The sequence below is a fragment of the Artemia franciscana genome, chromosome 9 (genome assembly GCF_032884065.1).
Source record: "Artemia franciscana chromosome 9, ASM3288406v1, whole genome shotgun sequence".
Classification (NCBI taxonomy): Eukaryota; Metazoa; Arthropoda; class Branchiopoda; order Anostraca; family Artemiidae; genus Artemia; species Artemia franciscana.
The window spans coordinates 46213555-46233033 of record NC_088871.1 but is presented as its reverse complement, the minus strand read 5'-3'; the positions used below and the strand labels follow the sequence as shown (position 1 = coordinate 46233033).

Genomic DNA, 19479 nt, shown 5'->3' with positions numbered 1-19479 from the left:
CAAAGCAAATTAGTCCATGAGCCCTTTGGGCAGCGGGCAAGGTCTGTATTCTGATTGGTTGACTTCTTAGTTGATGTTTATGACCTGCTTCATGCTTACTCTTTCAGGCTCCAGGCCAAATAATTATTCAATAAATATAGGCCCCATAGGCCCACAATACAACAGTTCAAAGCTGTGATGGTTTGATACAATGGGCTTTGAAGACTTTAGAAAATCTGTTGCTTCCCACAAAAGAAAATGAACAGAAAGAAGGCCATTATTTCCAGTAACTTTTCATCACACATCATTGTATCTGCTCCAAAAACATGCAAAAAGAAAACATTTGTTTTGTCTTGCTGCCACCCAACTCAAGCCAGTTAACACAGCTACTGGACTTTGCTTACTTCTGTCCAATGAAAATAGTATGGTGAAAGATTTTGCTTAGATTTGAATCTTGTAAGGCTCCAGGAGTACAGACCTTTCCAAAAGTGACTTTCTGAAGCTATTGAAGGAACTTTTGGATGCTCTTGATGAAGATAATGGATCAGTAGATAAGATATCAGGATTTTGAAAAGCTGGATTATCCTGTTTAACCCAAGAAGGTACTAAACCAGCTACCAAGTTGTACAACTATAACATCACATGCTGTTTTAAACAAGACAGTAGTTGAGTATTTGAAAGAGCTTCAGAGGGGCAACAACACTTGCAAACTACTAGAAAACAACCTCTCAAGTCAGGTATACTTATCATCCCTTGCAAGTGCAACAAGAGGTCACACACAGAAGCAGCAAGTCCCCCATTGCCATCAATGTGAGCACCAGCAATTTTTCTCTGTACATGCTGTCCCTTACTAGAACAGCCTCTCCAATGCCACCATCCAGTCCAAAACCACAAATGCATTTGAGAAAGGAGTTGATCAGGACTAGGTCAATGCAGGGTGTAGACTAACCTGGGATGCTGGACCATAGTCATGTCACACCACCAGTGGGATGTTTCAAAGGAGGCTCATCATCACCTTATCTTGCTGGACATGTGATTTTAGTAAATTTTAAGAAAAAGTGAAAGGCCCCATTGACAGAAGAGAATCAACATCCTACCTGGAAAAAACTACTGTGTAGATGATGTGAAGCCTGTAGGTGAACCACAGCTGAGTGAAGAGGAAGAGACACATGTTGAAAAGATTAACTTTCCAAAGAGTTCCCAATAGTAAGTAAATAATACAAAGAGATATTATCCTAAATGTCATGAAAACTACATTCAAGAAAAAGCAAGCCAAGAAAAGAACTGAAAAAAAAAAGATTGAGTCATCCAAAGACAACCATAGTTCAATTGAAGACACACACGTGTCATCCAAGAGTAGAAATGTGACAAAGAAGAATCCCACAGTTGATGCAAAAGCCAAATGTTGCTGATGATCTCAAACTTCACAAATGAACTTTTGTGCAGTTCTTATACAAAGAAAAAACATTTGCTGGAATTATCATTGACCAATGGAAAGACATAGTAAAAAGAGTGTATAAAACAGAAAGTGTATGGCAATGTGTGGGGTGGGACATTGGAAGTGGCCTGAAGAAGATGATGTGTTGAGTTATCCAGTGAAGTATGTGATCCAATTAATGAAGAACCCAGTTCCAGCTTCAGGCACTTCCTCAACCAGGAGTGTTAAGTTCTCATATGAAGATTTCTAGGCCAAATTAGTGCTAATAAGTTAGTTCCTGCATTTGAACTATTGCAAAATTGTTTGGGTTTTGTCTTTTGTGTTTATGTTTTGCATTGAAGGAACCAAAGTGTACTGTTTTGTTCTTAGACAGATACAACATAATAGCGTTCTTAGCAAAAACAAAGACCAAGGAACCAGGGTCATGATTCCTGATTGGAAGAAACACTGCTGGGAGCCTGTACATGGTCTTGCCGAGAGTTTCCACTACCCTGGATGGCCCTTGAACACTATGTTATTGTTATATCACATTAGAAGAGTGAGTGGCCTAGGTTAAGCTAGTAGTGGCAGCTTGATTTGTTTTATTCTGCTGCTTTCATTGATAAACATAATCATTAGCCTCTTCCACTGCCTTGTCTGAGGAATGTTATCTCTGTCACATGTACTCAAGATCTAGGGTTACTGTGTACATCTAAAGAACAAATCATACCGGCGTCTACCTCTTCTTTGTAAGTTTCAACTTCTATGACATCCTCTTCAATCTGAAAATTAAGACCCCTATTGAAACCTTCATTTGTTTAATTTGATCAATCTTCTTCAGTTTCAAGGAACTCCATGAGTTAGATTTTTTATGGCTACTTATGTAGACTTCCTGAAAAAGTAAAGAGTAAAATGTAAAGGGAACAAAGGGTAAAAATATTCACCTTCTTGGAAACAAAAACTTTTTGACCTGTGGGTATGCTATGCTGTACTTCCTCATGAAAAGGTTGGAAGTCCATCAATATCTGTATATAAGAAAAGATAAACTATGGAAGTAGTGTAACTATAGTTTTCCTATTGATTGTTGGCTATTTGTACATCTAACTATTTTTCAAAATATTTGACCCTGACAGTTTTTTTTATTATGTAAGCAGTCAGGTAGGGTAAAAACCTCCCTTAGCTCCTTTCTGGATAGATGCTGAAATTTGACTGACTCACTGAAGATTCTTTGTGTGGTTTTTTATCATTATGTAGAACAACAATGGTGTAGCCCCAAGGGTTGTTGAGAAATACCAAAAATAAAAGTACATGGGGTAATTTTCTACCCCACCCAACCAGTTAAGGGTAAATTTTCCATGGAATTTTAGTACAATGGTCCCTGAATAAACTGAAACTCCTATCAGTGATAAATACTAATTCATGAGGTACACTTAGATCCCAAACGGCTGTAATCTCTCATTGTTAATTTTAGCCATCTAATACACAACAATTAAGTAACTACATAATTGCTTGATGACAAAAATATATTTAAGCCAAAAGTTGAATCATCAGTTATCTTTAATCACACTTGCTACAAATAGGATAAATCCAATGTCCACAAGAGATGATCAAATCAGAAATGCTTCCAAGGTTGCTGCTTTCAATATGTTTATAGGGAATTTTATACTTCCAAGGATTATGCAAACTATTTTTTATGAGGGTATGTTAATGGAACTTCTATGGGTTGTACATTGTAAAACAAAAATCATTTGTGGAAATGACCGTATATAATTAATTCTACTAATACTATTATTTGTGAAGTATAGTTGTAGGATACTGGTTGGTAGGTTTTTAGGTACTTCAGTAGATAAATTATCAGAAATATCCAGGTAATCTAGGGCTTGGTTTGAGGGAAAGGTATTTTCCACAATGAAAAACATGCCTTTGTCTATTGCTTTATCTTTGTCATTGCTAGGGATCAAAAAGTTAACACCATGACAGTTGAAATTCAGAAATTTCTCAAGAACTTCCATGCTATTGTTAGTAGACTGCAAAGTTTATTGCAGAGAAAACGCACACCTAAATATAAATGTCATGAAAATGTCTTGTATTAGAATTACTTATTGAATGTAAAAATTTATTGTTATATGTACATAGTTACTTTTGGGGTATATTACTTTTGAACAACTGATTTACATACTAATGGTATGTTATTAACCACTTTCCAAAACATTTACTAGTGTTGATAACTTTTTTGTGTGATTACAAAACAGAAGATACATGGGCCTGTTTAAGGGTCCTCATATGCAATTTCCCCTTGAAGCAGTTATTGAATTGCGAAAAAGCATAAAAAAGGCATTAAGTTATATATTCACTTTCACCCTAGTTAAATTGTGTTGTAAACTGCAAATTTACCCTTTAAACTGTGTTGATAAGATATTCATTTCAATAAATTACTATCTCAAGCCTCAAAGGGCCAAATTCAAAGTTTCTAGTGAAAATATTCAAAATAAAATACAAAACCAGAAAACTGGCAAAATTGTCAAATTGAAAACAAATAAGATGATTTTTAGTCCAGTATTGAACTGAGAATGTCAGTTAAAAACTTAAAAACTGAAACCAAAAGTATGCACATATAATATTTTTTAAGGGATATTAGAAAAAAGGGTTGCACCAGTTTCCAAAAATAAAAGAGAGAGAAACTAGTGGAATATTTGTTTTTTTTATTCTGTAAGGAAATGAACTAAGATGTTTCTTGTGTCTGGAGATAAAGCTGAAAATAAGGAATAAGATAGGAACAGCTTGAGGTGCACAGAATGAGGTGCTCAGTTTGGGATGCAGCATCAAGTTATATGTTCACTTTCACCCCTAGCTAAATTGTGTTGTAAACTGAAAATTTACCTTTTAAACTGTGCATATAAGATATTTATTTCAGTAAATTACTATCACCTGCCTCAAAGGGCCAAATTCAAAGTTTCAATTGAAAATATTCAAATAAAACACAAAAACTAGAAAACTGGCTAAAAGGGATATTCGATAAAAGGTAGCACCAGTTTCCAAAAATAAAAGAAAGAGAAACTGGTTGGATATTTTGTTTATTTCTTCTGTAAGGAAAGGTACTAAGGTTTTTCTTGTGTCTGGAGATAAAGCGGCAAATGGGGGACAAGATAGGAGTAGGTTGAGAAACAGCTTGAGATGACACAGAATCAAGATGGGCAGTGATGTTTTGGGAAAATGTTTTCTGTACAAGGGTATGTTTTTCAAAACAGAAGCACAACATAACTCTTATATACTCAGGTGTTTCCAGCCTAGCTTTTTTAGAAGTAGAGTATGGAAGCACAGAAAATGTGGTTCAATCCTGCTTTCTAGAACTATAATGAAAGAAAGGCTGAGATGGGTAGGGCACATTCTGTGGACGAAGGGTGACAGATTGCCAAAGATTTTCCTTTTCGGCCAACCATCTGGGGCTAAAAGGAAAGCAGCTCGTCCTCGTCTGGGGTGAGAGGATGTCATAAGGAAAGATTTAAGGGAAATGGGAGCTTCCTGGGAGAGTGTAAAGAGGGAGGATTTAAATAGGTTGGGATGTAGGAGGAGCGTGCGTAGCTGTGTTGACCTCAGGTGGCTTGGTGCTGTGGTGAGATGTTTGTAGTTGTAGAGAGTATAGAACCATATCTTCATCAAAATTATTCACATGGCTCTTTTTGGATATATTCAATTTTTCCTGATTTGTAATAGATGTCAGGGTGCAAAACATGACAAAAATTTGAAGTATTGAAGATGCAGGCAGATAAAGGAAGTATAGATCTTTCAAGAATGGGAAGGGAGATGCTAAATTTATTAAAAGCTCAAGCAGTGAGATAGGTGTATTAGTTCTATGGAATATATCTTTAACATACATATTTTGGTTCTAATTGATATAAATTATGAAAAATGGCAATTTAAAGGAGGACACAGAAATTTCAAGAGGGATAGGGTTAAGAAAATTGGGCAAGGATTTTTAGAAACATATTGGCATTATCATAGATTTAGAGGGGTTTCCTCTCATGTCTAAGTCCAGGGCATCATCTACAATGTCATTGAGGATGCTCATTAGGCTGCTTGTTGAATTTCTGAAGTAGGTTTCAACTACCATCAGGTGGTGAGATGTTTGTAGTAGTAGAGAGTGTGGAACCCTATCTTCATCAAAAATTCTTCACATGGCTTTTTTTGGATATATTCAATTTTTCCTGATTTGTAATAGATGTCAGGGTACAAAAATTGACAAGAATATTGAAGATGCAGGCAGATGAAGGAAGTGCAAGGAATCCTTCGTATAGTTTCAAGAAAATAGGAGTGAGAGAAATATGAGGAATACATTCAAAACCAGGTTTTCCATCATTCATTTTTGAGGGGGTTATAATACCAAGTTTCCATATTTGTGGAATTTGCCCAAACTTGATGATCTCACTGAAAAGAACAGACAAGGGCTATAAAAGGAAAGCACTAATAAGAAGAAATGGGATATCCGAAGGATAAATACTGACCTACATTTGACAGTATAGAAAATTGTTTCTTTATATTGTGTGGTATCATAATGGCAGTTTGTTCAATAAAGTCATATAGATGCCTTCTATACTATATTCTGTGATGAAGCAGAGTCAATAATGTCACACACTTTTTTTTACCTTATTGTGTAATTTTAAGAAAGCATCAATAAAGTCAGATGATTTTTTTGCTCTTTGGTATACTAACAACAAAAGAAATGTTTAGGATGGGCTGGATTGAGGGATGGTCCTTACAGTTCACCTTTGTGTAGAAAGATGGATGTGTCTTCGTATCATTTCTTAGAGGAATGTAAGGAATTAAAAGAATTGTGGGTTGAAATTTTGGTTGGGAGGCTGGGGGAAAAGATTAGATATTTGAAGATTTGAAAAGTAGATGTTGTTTAGATATAAATAATAATTGAAGGTTTACCGGGTAGGTATAAACTATTGCAAAGATTTTCTTGAAAAATCAGTTCTAGCATTTTGTCAGTTTATGTTTTGATGTGTATTTTTTGCTTGTTTTTCATGTGTCACCGTGTCCCAACAGGGCTTTCTGTGCAAATAAATCTATCCATCCAAGGAGGCATCAATAACGTCTTATAAATGACTTTTTTTATTCAGTTATCCCAGGGAGTGCATAAGTACAGGGCAAAGTGGGCTATATGTTTTTCATGTGTGTCACCATGTCCCAACAGGGCTTTCTGTGCAAATAAATCTATCCATCCAAGGAGGCATCAATAACATCTTATAAATGACATTTTTTTATTCAGTTATCCCAGGGACTACATAAGTACAGGGCAAAGTGGGCTATATGTTTTTCATGTGTCACCATGTCCCAACAGTGCTTTCTGTGCAAATAAATCTATCCATCCAAGGAGGCATCAATAACATCTTATAAATGACTTTTTTTATTCAGTTATCCCAAGGACTGCGTAAGGAAAGGGCAAAGTGGGCTATATGTATCATGTATTTTCTTTTCTCACCCAGCCACTTTGTATAGAAGTTATCATGTATACTTCGGAAGAGGCTTCTTCAGTTGGGAATTCAATATCCTAGCAGGTTTTTTAAGTAACAAAAGTGCTTGGAGTGCAACCAGCCCTTTCCTGGTCCTTTTTTGCTGCCCTCTTCTCAAGACTTCTGATCAAAAAATTTTGAGATAGTCATTTTGTTCAGAATAGTTAAAAGGTCCAGTAACTATGTCTCTGGGGATGACATAACCCTGCAGAGCCCTTCTATAGTATTTTCTATTTAAAAAATGGGGCATGTTTGATTCTGGATCTCTAAAAGTGCTAAGGGTATTAAGGTCAAAATCAAGGTCAACTAAATCAAAACACACTATATACATGCTGGTTGCAAAAGAGCATATTAGCAATATCTCAGATACAGCTCTTTGTATTAAGTTGAAATTTTTTGGGCATGCTGATAGGAATCTTCAACCAGCCAAAATGCAATATTTGCAAACTACCTACAAACAACTGCAAAAAAAAAAACCAATGAAGGCAAAATAATAATAAAATGGAAACGACTTTGAAGAGCTATCAGATACACAGCTATACACCACGTAACTAATTCTATGGAGATTCAAAATGAATAAACTCAGTATATTAAAGTTAAAAATAAGGTTTAATTAATGTTTGGGAAGAAAGAAAAGCTAAATTGGCTCAGCAATCATTTTTTTGCCCTGAATTAATACCTTTTTAATAGTGTTGGCCCATGAGTTTCCTTTAGATAAGCCTTACAACTAAGGCTAGATGAAGAGAAGAATGAGGATAGAGAAGAAGAAAAATAGATAGAGAAAAGGAGGATAGGGAAGAAGTGGACCTGCTGTGCCAGGGAAGATTCTAAGAGTGGTTTTAATATTATCAGAGAGTAGTAATATGAATAGAATGTGAGAGCACTAAAATTCTTCAAACCTAAATATCTTCTCTAGTGCTCAAATCTTGACATTTCCCCCCATTTTAAGTACTGTATTTCCCAGTTCTAGTTTTCACTCTGATATAAATTGCACTTACTATTATATTAAGATGATTTAGCAAGAATTCTATATTCAAGGCGGGGATGGCTAAGAGCAGTATAAAGTCTGGATTATTGTGGGTTTTCTAGAAGCGGTGGTTATTTTAACAAGACTTTAAGATTTATTAGCTTTTACAAGTTGTACTTGACTTGATTGTCCATTTTAACTGCAAACCTCAGTCTTGGCATCCCCTTGTCTAAGAATTCCACCCAGATGTCTTTGACAAGAATTTGGTAGGCTAATGATAGTGAGGTTATTTGGACTTAGGTTTCACATTTTAAGGGGTCAAATTCAAACATCCGGGGTTTAGCTTACTGAGGCAACAAATCAAAACAAGGCTAGAGTGTATAATGAGCCAAGGAATAAATAACTTCGGAGTTTTCACTACACATGGTTAAATAATTCTGGATTTTGGTTTGACAAACATTAAACAGCCCGTCATACGAAACTCTAACTAAGGAGTAAGTTTTGCGCACAGTAACCAAAGCTATAAAAAAAAAGTGAAATTACAGTAACAATAACATACAAAGATGTGGCTGTTTAACATGAATCAAAATAAATAGAATTCTTTAAGTTTTCAAAGTTACTCATCAAATGCTATCAGCCCGAGAAAAGTTGCACAATTTTGAAAATCCAGAGAATACCTTCAACAAGTGGATTAATATTAATGAAAGGTCTCAAGCCCCTATGTACAAAAATGCGAAACCTTATGTTTCTCAGAGACATTTTACATGTGGACCCAGAGACTTTTGTACTTATTACAACATTGAAAATAAAATGAAAATTGCAGTGAATCCAGACAAGGATTTACCTATTGGGCCACTATGCCCTGCGGCTTTCACTATTCCTGAATTTCACTATCCACTTCTTTCCGTTATCTCATGTTTTAAAAATTTATTATTTTAGACTTATTACGTAATGTAATGTATATAATGTAATAAAATGTAATATAATATAATGTAGCATATAATGTAATGTAAATGTTAACACCAAATTTGCATGTGTAAGTATATTTCTGATGTCATGCCTGAACACAGAAAGGGCTTGAATTATTTTCACAAAAATTGGACCAAAGGATCACCCCTCTCTCTCTCGTGACAGCTAAAAATTGTGCCCCAATAAATGCTTTTTACTATTTTTGACCCACTACATTCCAAGAAAGATTACTCATATCCCCAAAAGTCATTCGCATCATGCGTGCCCTCGTTTTGCCCCACATTCAAAGAAAGGTGTATGCTTCTATGTTGTTTTTTGTTGCCTCAGAGGGATGATTGTGTCGAATCAGTCATCATAGAATATTGGAAAAGTGCTCATTGAAATGAAAATTGAAAGTCGGAAAAACTTCTAATTTTCGTCAGAATGAGCCCTCTCGTTATAATTTAGGACCACTGGGTCGGTACGATAACCCCTGGAAAAAGTAAATAAAAATAAATAAACAAGCATCCGTGATCAGTCTTGTGGCAAAAAATGCAAAGGTCCATATTTTTGTAGATAGGAGCTTCAAACTTCTGCTGCAGGGTTCTTTTTTAAGTAGGAAAAGAGTTTGAGCCACAACGAAGTGGCAGTTTCTGCACTTTGTGAAACAAACAACAATTTTGACAGAAGATGTCCATCAATTGAAAACTTTGAGCTACACATTTAATTTAGTTACCAGGAAAGCTACTCGTCGGGCTTACCAGTTTTTGATGCTATAATACCCCGTGGTGGTACACTTGTTCCTAAAAATACATGTAATACATAGAAAATAGGCAGGTAGTCTATACGGCTAATTATTTCTTTTTAGCTTCCTTTAACTGGGTTGGTTCATTTAAGACTTCATAAAATTATGTACTGTAGTTTACAGTGGGATGTAAATTAAATTAATTGTCATACGAATTCATTGGAATGAAATCAATTTCATTCCAGGCAAATGGAATAGAATTAATCCCAAAGCTATTAAAAATGAACAGAGAAATGAAATAAAATTAGTGTTTTCAACTGAAAGTAAAGAGCAACATTGGAACTGACAAAGAACAGTGAATCACTATTAAAGACTCTTTCTATTGTATCACAATATATCATAGTTTGCCCAAATATCACATTTTTTCCTATCTTCGTCAATCTAGAGGTGTCAGTGATATTGGTCATAAAATTTGCTTTTTATATTTTCTGTTTCTGCTTCTGTTCAAGATGATCCACAAGATTTTGATCATATACTTTTTTGAGCATCATTCACATTAAATATTGGTCCATTTAAAACAAAAATGTTTTTGTGCGTTTTGTGTTTTTTTGTGTTTTTTTACATTTTTGTTTTCACTATGATTCTTTTGGTCTCAGTAGGTAGCAAATTACTTAGTAATATGATACTTGTTAGACTGAGAGATGCTGTAGACAAAGTTATAAGAGAGAAGATCAGTGCGGTTCTAGAAAAGATAGAGAATATGTTGACCAAAATTTCCTTCTAAGGCTAATAATTGAGAAGCGCCTGAGTTATCAAACGCCTTTGGTCCTCAGTTTTACAGATTTTGAGCAAGTGTTCGATTTTGTTGATAGAAGATCTTTAGCGAAGGTCTTATCCTTGTATGGTATACCAGACAAATATATTAAAGTGATTAGTGCTATGTAAGAGAATTAAAAAAACAAAACAAGTTTTTTTAAATGAAAGTAAGGAGCAACATTAAAACTTAAAACGAACAGAAATTACTCCGTATATGAAAGGGGCTTTTCCTCCTCAACGCCCCGCTCTTTACGCGAAAGTTTGACCCTTTCTCTTAACTGTATTTTTAAAACAGTAAAAAACTTTAGCGTAAAGAGCGGGGCGTTGAGAAGGAAAAGCCCTTTCGTATACGGAGTAATTTCTGTTCATTTTAAGTTTTAATGTTACTCCTTACTTTCATTTAAAAAAAAACTTGTTTTTTTTTTTATTTAATTTTTGGAGAGAGAGAGACACTTTTATTATACATATCATCAATATACAAAACAAACCACATCAGCCACTTTAGAAAGTCAGAGACTTGTTAGTAGTGGCTGATAAACATTAATGAGCACCAATACCAACAACATTAACAAAAAAAAAAAAAAAAAAAAAAACAAACAAAAAAACAAACAAAAAAAAAAAAAAAACAAAATGAAACAAAAAAATTGGGAACAAGAAAACAACAGGAAAACAAAGAATAAAAAAAAAAAAAAAAAAAAAAAAAACAACAACACTTAAAAAAAAAAAAAAAAAAAAAAAAAACAACAACACTTAAAAAAAAACAAATCAATAAGCCATCCAATTTAAATTATATATTTATTTTCTACTCAGAAGGTGATTCTTCAGTCTACTCTTAAACTGGCTAACATTTTCAGATAACCTTATACTCATTGGTAAAGAATTCCACACTACTGGTCCAGCAAACTTGGGACCAAAACTTCCCCTCTGAGAGCTGCGACACTCATATACCAAATCATCCATATTTCTAGTCTCATAACTGTGGTATGAAGAATTCCTTATAAACATTTGACGAAAAATTTCAGGGGACAAACCATAAATACTCTGAAATACAAATATAGCAAGTTGATAATCATGAAGTTGGCTAACATTAAAGATCATAAGTTTCCTATAGCAATTAACTGTATCATTTTCACCATGGACATAATTTCCTAGTAGTCTAATAACTTTATTTTGTAAAACCTGAACACGTTTAAAATTTGTATAAAATCCACCAGCCCATATCACACAACCATAAGAAATATAAGGCATGACAATAGAATGATAAAGAGTTAAAAGGGCAGAATGAGGTAACTGATTTCTCAGACGCCGAATCAATCCAAGCCCTCTAGATACCCTAGCTGCCACCTGATCACCATGTGCTTTCCAATTCAGATTTTGATCAAGCTGGAAACCAAGGTATCTCACCACAGCTACTTGTTTCAATGGCCTATTACAAAGAAATATTTTTCCATTTAAATCAACTGGACTTCCTTTCCTACTAAATAATATAAAATGAGTTTTTAAAACATTCACTGATAAACGGCTAATCTTTGTAAAAATTAAAAGATGACTTAAAGCTTGATTAATTTTCTCCACAAGATCATCAGCATTTCTTGCAGCAGCTGAAAATACCGTGTCATCAGCGAAAGAAGTATTAACAACACCCGGAACATAAAACCGCATAGTATCTACATATACAAGATATAGTAAGGGACCCAAAACAGAACCTTGCGGAACACCACAACTTATAAAAAATTTATTAGATATAACATCATCAAAACATACACGTATCGACCTCCCTATCAAATAAGATTCAAACCACTTTAAAATACTACCTGTGACTCCAAGTGACCTTAGCCTATCAATTAAAATTTTAAAATCAACCGTGTCAAACGCTTTTTTAAAATCTATAAAAACCGATAAAGTCATTTCACCATTTTCCATTGATGTATTCAGAAAATCAAGAAAATGCTGCATAGCATGAACAGTAGAATGTCCTTTCCTGAATCCGAACTGACTATCACTTAAAAAACCATGTTTTGTTAAATGTGCATAAAGCTTTTTATGCATAACTTTTTCATACATTTTCGAGAACACCGACAGTAGAGAAATCGGTCTCCAGTTAGTCAGATCAGTCTTTGAGCCACTTTTGTGAAGAGGAATCACTCGCGCCTCTTTAAGCTTTTGCGGGAATTCTCCCGATTTCAGTGATAAATTAATCATGTAAACAAGGCATGGTAAGAGATAAACCATAATAAGCTTGAATGTCTTAAGGCTTATACCGTCACTACCTGAAGAGTCTGACTTAATACAATTTACAATTTCTTTCAACTCTTGCATATTCGTTTCTTCAGCCTCCATTATTAGTCCCAGGCCTCTATCATCAATGAAAGCTTCCTCACTTGTTCCTTGACTCAGTGGCTGGTCTTGCTTTTGAACCACTTCACCAATCGTCGAGAAGTAGGCACCAAAGTGATTCACAATGCTCTGCTTGCCTTCGTAGACTTTTTCATCCACAATTAGTGAAGTTGGCGTATTTTTCTTTTTGTCGCTACCCAACACTTCTCTCAAAACCTTCCATGTTCCCCTTGATTCCCCCTTTGTTTCCCCAAGTTTCAATTCAGAATAACTCTTGACACAAGATCTGTTTAATGTATTAACTTGATTTCTTATTTTTTTGAACTCTTCAAACATATCAGCACTTTGGCAATCTATGAACGACTGAAACAGTAGATTCCTCTTCTTAATTATCTGAATAAGTTCTGATGTAACCTACGGCTTTCTCGGTGATTCCCTTGTATTTCTCAACACTTTTAGTGGACATGTTTTATCATATATCGGCTGGAGAATATTCATAAAAATATCAAATGCATGGGATGCATCTTCTGTCTCATCAAAAACTGGTTTCCATGAAACCTTACTAAGTTCCTCAGCAAGGTTTTCCATATTCTGCTTCCTTAATTGCCGCATTTGCTTTTTTTCTGCCCTTTTCTCTTTGGCAATTACTAGTGGCACAGAAGCTACAACTGGGAGATGATCCGAACATGGGAATACCAGAACATCAGCAGCACTAGATTTCAGGTACTTCGAACTAACAAAAATGTTATCTATTATAGTTGCTGAATGACTAGTTATACGTGTCGGGACCCCAACAAGGGGAAATAAATCATTTGAAACCATCAAATTTAAAAAATCAAGATTAATAGCATGTAAATCATACAAATCAAAATTAAAATCTCCCATACAAATAAAATCTAACTTGCTAGATACCGCAGCTCTCATTAATATCTCAAATCCTTCCGTGAAATCCTCCAAACGAGCACTTGGTGGTTTATAAACCTCACTTACAATAAGTTTTTTTGAATCAATAGCCAGTTCAAGAGTAAACGATTCAACCTTACCCTCTATCCAAACATCGACATCCCCCCTTTGACGGCAAAATATCCCATTTTTTACAAGGAATGCTAGACCTCCCCTTGCCATCAGCTCACGGTTTTTCACAAATAATTGGTAACCTGGAAATTGAAATGAAGGCAGAAAATGCTCAGAAGTCAAAAAAGTCTCGCAAAAACCAATAACATCAAAATAGCTATTAGACAGATCTAGCAAATGCAAGATATCATTATAACTTGTAGTTAGATGACAATTCCAATGGCATACACTAAGAAAATTCTCACTTTTTTCCAATGACGACGACGTAACTGGAATATATTTACTCAATCTTTGGCAATCAAAATCAATTGCAAAATAATCATTTGCTATTCCATCGCGAAGTATATCATTCAGTCGAAAAGGGTCAGATTCAAATTTTCGCAACCGATTCATGCCATTCAACTGATCAGACATATAGTACGTAAATAATCAGTTTGCGAATCATTATAAACGCATAGTTAACCTATATGAATAATTTTTTTTTTTGCAATACGGGGACAGGTGGAATAATAATGAAAAAAAAAAAAAAAAAAAAAAAAAAAAGGGTTCTCCATAGGGGGGGGGGGGGGAGAGTGGCCAACAAGACGAATCATAAGCAAAACAATGGTAAAAGAAGATAAGCAAGATAACTCACAAAAAAGAAAAGATCAAACAAACGAAGACAAAACAATAAACAAATAAATACTACAAACGAGAAATAAAATAAGATATTAATCTAGAAGGTGTCTTCAACCTTCCTAAGCCTCCTAGAAGAAGCTTCACCTGGTAGTTAAATCACCTGGTAGTTCACCTGGTATAATTAAAACGAAATTTGCATGTTAATTAATTGCAACTAATCGGAAGATTTTGAGAAAAAAGGAGCAAGGGAGGAGGCCTAGTTGCCCTCCAAGTTTTTGATCACTTAAAAAAGCAACTAGAACTTTTAATTTTTTACAAACGTTTTCATTGGTAAAAAATATACATAACTTACGAATTAACTTACGTAACTAACTTTTATATTTATATTTTTTTATTGCGTATATGAGGGGGTTCAACCCTTGTTGATACCTCGCTCTTTACACTAAAGCTTAGATTTATGATTGACCTTTGAATCACAATGGCCTTAGAATAAATAGTTGAAATTACTAAAAATAATTTAGTGTAAAGAGTGAGGTATAAACGAGGAGGTAAACCCCTCATATGCGTAATAATTTTTGTTCGTTTTTAATGCTGCTCCTTAATTTCAGTAGAAAAAACTTTTCATTTTGTTTTTTCATTGTTTTTTCAAATAATGCTAGCAAATCCTGCGCCCCCTTCATTGAAATTATCTTCCCCCATGAAAAGTTTCTCCATGGAAATATCCTCCTACGTAAACCCCCCTCCTCCTCAATCCCCCCTCAAGCCAAAAAATCCCCCTGAAAACGTCTGTACACTTCCCAGTAACCATTACTATATGTAAACACAGGTCAAAGTTTGTAACTTGCAGCCCCTCCCACGGGGACTGCGGGGGAGTAAGTCGTCCCTAAAGACATAGTTATTAGATTTTTCGACTATGGTGAATAAAATGGTTGTCTCAGAATTTTGATCCGGTTACTTTTGGGAAAAATGAGCGTGGGAGGGGGCCTAGGCGCCCTCCAATTTTTGGTCACTTAAAAAAGACATAAGAACTTTTAATTTCCGTTAGAATGAGCCCTCTTGCGACATTCTAGGACCACTCAGTCGATACGATCACCCCTGGGGAAAAAAACAACAACAAATAAACACGCATCCATGATCTGTCTTCTGGCAAAAAACGTGAAATTCCACATTTTTATAGATAGGAGCTTGATACTTCTACAACAGGGTTCTCTGATACGCTGAATCTGATGATTGGATTCGTTAAGATTCTATGACTTTTACGGGATGTTTTCCCCTATTTTCTAAAATGAGGCAAATTTTCTCAGGCTTGTAACTTTTGATGGGTGATCTTGATGAAACTTATATATTTAAAATCAGCATTAAAATGCGATTCTTTTGATGTAACTATTGGTATCAAAATTCCATTTTTTAGAGTTTCAGTTACTATTGAACCGGGTCGCACCTTACTACAGTTCGTTACCACGAACTGTTTGATAACACCGCTGTTTGTATGTTATATGATAGCACTAGCTGGTCTTATATTAAATAATATGAAAAAAACTTCGTTTTCTTAAAGAGTTAAAGAGGCTGCGTCCCAAAGTCGAACCTTAAAACGTACAGGAATTAGGAGAGGCAGTTGGGGGGCTGCCGCCCCCCAAACCCCCGCTTTTAAAGACTCTTTTGTACAGGTTTTTTGTTGAAGGGGGCGTCCGCCCCCTAACCCCCCGCTCTTGGCTTCGGAAAGGCCCTCTTTTAATTAACAAAAAATTGAAATGAATGAATAATGGAATAGCTTCGAAAAATGTTAAACACAAAAGGACAGGAGAACCATTGCGCCGGAACTATTAATTAGTAACAATGAAGTCCCCTCACAACAAAAAATCTGTACAAAAGAGTGTTTAAAAGCGGGGGGTTTGGGGGGGGGCGGCAGCCCCCCAACTGCCTCTCCTAATTCCTGTACGTTTTAAGGTTCGACTTTGGGACGCAGCCTCTTTAACTCTTTAAGAAAACGAAGTTTTTTCATATTATTTCTGTACGTTTTTCTACAATCCATGGTGGATGTAATTTAATAATTCCTGTACTCCTCGTACAGGAATTAGGAGAGGAAGTTGGGTGGCTGCCGCCACCCAACCCCCCCCCCCCCCCGCTTTTAAATCATTGTATAAAATAGAAAGAAAAATTAGATAGAATGACGCAGCCTCTTTAACTCTTTAAGAAAACAAAGTTTTCTTCATATTTTGTGAAAAAAAACCGCCCGATAAAGGCCTTGAACCCTTGACCCGAGGATTAAAAGTCTCACGCTCTACCGACTGAGCTAACCACCTGCATGTGTGTAAATATAACTTTTAAATAACTTTTAAAAATTTCAAATTAACATGGCTCTTATGGAGAAATGGGTTAATTAAGTGGCTAATGCGTGGTTTCTGGAAAACAGGGAAGGAGTTATCGGATCGAGCTGAAATTTCGCGGATAAGCTCCTGGGCCGTAGGGGACCTTAACTTGTGAATTTCAGCCCGATCGGACAACGTTAAAGGGGGGGGGGGTGAGGTTGGGGGGGGGGGGTTGAAACTTTTGGGGGGGTTAAGATTTTCCTACGAAACTTTCAAGGGCACTTACTCGGAGAATTCCGCATCGAATGAGTCTTCGTACACCCAGATCCGATGTCGGCTGTGACCTGTAGGCGTCGAGAAAAAAAAGAATATGAAAATTAAGTGGCTATGCGTGGTTTCTGGAAAACAGGGAAGGAGTTATCGGATCGAGCTGAAATTTCGCGAATAAGCTCCTGGGCCCTAGGGGACCTTAACTTGTGAATTTCAGCCCGATTGGACGACGTTAAAGGGGGGCTGGGGTTGGTGGGTCGAAACTTTCGGCCAGATTTTCCCCATGAAGGAAAAGTCGGAGGGGGATGAAATTTGGCAGGTTTCTTAGTTGGAGCTCGGGCTACGAAATGCATCCCTCCCCATCACTCTGCGACCAATGGAACCGAAGATCGCTTAACATTGTCGTGGTTCGCCTCTTTATAGAGGCACGAGTGTGCCTCCTTGATCAGGAGTTAAGCAGGTTTTTTTTGTATCCCACTTATATGGATCATTTTGTTAGATTTTGTCATAAGGAGCACAGGAAAGGCATTGGGAGACCACAGAAACAAATGGGTAGGAAAAACTCTCCTGGACGTAGATTATGCCAATGATTTATGGATCCTAAATGAAATTTTGGGCAAATGAATGAACTTTTAGATGTTTTGTCAGTTGATCGTGGTAGAGCAGGTTTAAAAATTAATGTTAAGAATACTAAGTCACTAAGGCTAGGAATAAGTGAAGATGGATAGGTGACGTAGGATAACAAAAAGAGTGATTAAGTGGACAGCTTCACTTACCTTGGTAGTATTATTAGTAAAGACGTTGTGAGCAGTGAAGATGTTGAAGGTAGAACCGCCAAGGCTCAGGTTTTTTTTCATACTTAAAAAGAAAATTGAAAAATAGGAAGATAAGTCTGCAAACCAATATTAGGATATGGGAAGCTACATTGATGACAGCGGTCAAATATGGCTCTGAAGCATGGGCGCTCCGGAAAGCATATGAATATTTACGAGGTGTTTTCCAGAGAAATAGCCTACTGATTGTTCTGGGTACCCGGCTGACTGACCGTATTTCAAACTGTAGGCTGTACGAAAAGTGTAGTTCAATCTCGCTTTCTAAGGAGATAAAGGGCCGCTAATGAGATAAAGTTTGAGATGGCTAAGGTATGTTCTGGAGATGAAGGATTACAGATTGCCAAAGACTATCCTTTTCGGCCAACCGTCTAGGGCTAAATGGAAAGCAGGTTGTCCGTGGTTGGCTTGGGAGGATGTAATAAAGAAAGATTTAAAGGAAATGGGAACCTCATGGGATGGTGTAAAGAGGGAATAGATTTGGATGGAGGAGGAGTGTGCGTAGCTTTGTTGGCCTCTGGTGACTTTGCTCTGCCTTGAGTTGTTAGTAGAAGCTGTAGTAGTAGCATTCATAGCAGGATGGATTTTCCTGTTACTGGGAATGATTGGCAACAAGTATTTTATTGTGATAAGTTGAACTGTGTTATCATAAATAGTAACTTTATTTTATTGTCTTTTTGAATACTTTTACCGGAATATCATTATAGCGCATGTACATTTTAGACTTGTGATGAAAAAAGAGTTTTAGCATATTTCCAATTTTTTCTTAAATAAGAAAGGTTTTGAATCTTATATGATAAACTTTAGAACATAGCACAGATCACAACAAAAATTTAAAATCTTGGGGGGGGGGATGAACACCCCAGAAGGATCTATTTGAGTTTTCTTCACCATGGTGTATATATGTTTTGCTAAAAAATTTGAATTTAACTTCTATTTCAGTATGTGAAAGTGGTACATTCCATGTTTTTGGTGGTGTGAAATAAATTACATGAGAGGAAAACCTGATGTTCAAAATAGTTTCCAAATTTCAGACGTTGTTGAGATGTTAAATAAAATATTAACATTGGGGTATTGATCATATTTTTGGACAGGAAGATACAGCTGCCTTGTATTTGAAAAAAATATCAGCTTGTTTGTATTATAGCTCATGAGTAATAAATGGCAATATAATACATTAAATGATAATTGACGAAAAATTTCAATTTGTTTTTGTTTAAGTAGTCTTACAAGGAAAAGTCGAGGTTATTTGACCTTTTTTCTAAAACCAAAAAGTGTATCTCACAATTTATTTTTCTGAACATGAATTCTTTTGCTCCTAAAGTCCCTCCATAAGGTTTTGCTTATTTAATCCATTTTCAGGGGAATACTCCATTCATAGAAGGAAATCAGCCTGGGGAATTTTTGAACAAGATGCAACCAGTTATTAAAAATCGTTCTTGATAAAGGCTAAAAAAAATTGGCTAAAAATCTTATTCTTGGTTTTTTTTTTCAAATTGGGAATTAGTCTAAATATTTACTTCTTCAAGTTTCAACTTATCCAGTAATAATTTTTTTTAGGCCAGCATTCTCAATAACTGAAGAAAATGCAGTCCTTGAGACTTTGAAAAGGTAAGTTGAGACTAGGTTTTGTTTCTTCGGTATCGTAACAAT

General features: G+C 35.7%; 1 long non-coding RNA gene across 1 annotated transcript in view; it reads left to right on the top strand.

Moving 5' to 3' along the window:
- Positions 1–19479, top strand: part of LOC136031480 (uncharacterized) — a 42724-nt gene that overhangs the window by 909 nt on the left and 22336 nt on the right. Inside the window, exon 2 of the long non-coding RNA XR_010618516.1 lies at positions 19387–19437. This is a non-coding gene — a long non-coding RNA (uncharacterized LOC136031480). The remainder of the gene's footprint in view (positions 1–19386; positions 19438–19479) is intronic.